This window comes from Penaeus monodon, chromosome 22 (genome assembly GCF_015228065.2).
Source record: "Penaeus monodon isolate SGIC_2016 chromosome 22, NSTDA_Pmon_1, whole genome shotgun sequence".
Lineage (NCBI taxonomy): Eukaryota > Metazoa > Arthropoda > Malacostraca > Decapoda > Penaeidae > Penaeus > Penaeus monodon.
In genome coordinates, this window is record NC_051407.1 from 7,695,878 (window position 1) to 7,696,233 (window position 356).

The following is a 356-nucleotide window of genomic DNA, read 5'->3' on the forward strand; positions in this document are numbered from 1 at the left end:
TCCTCTTTCTCATTCCCTAATAATATTTGGGAATACTATGTGTATCACATGCGCACGGTCGTTTCTGCACGTAATATGACTATCATGAGTATTGCTGAATGAGTTTAAAGTTTTCTTCTTACTGGAAACATTTAGTACCCAAGTCATTGATTGACTTCTGTTATATAGATTTCCGAATGGATATTACGTTTAATATCTCACCTACTCTGATTATTGACATACTAGCTTTTCTGTAAGTTTATATTCCGATATACATATATAGCTTGTACATTTCTTTCTACTTAAGTATAATTTTGCACATAGGTTTTGGTATTATATATATCAGACTGGTCCATGAATACACGCACGCACGCACG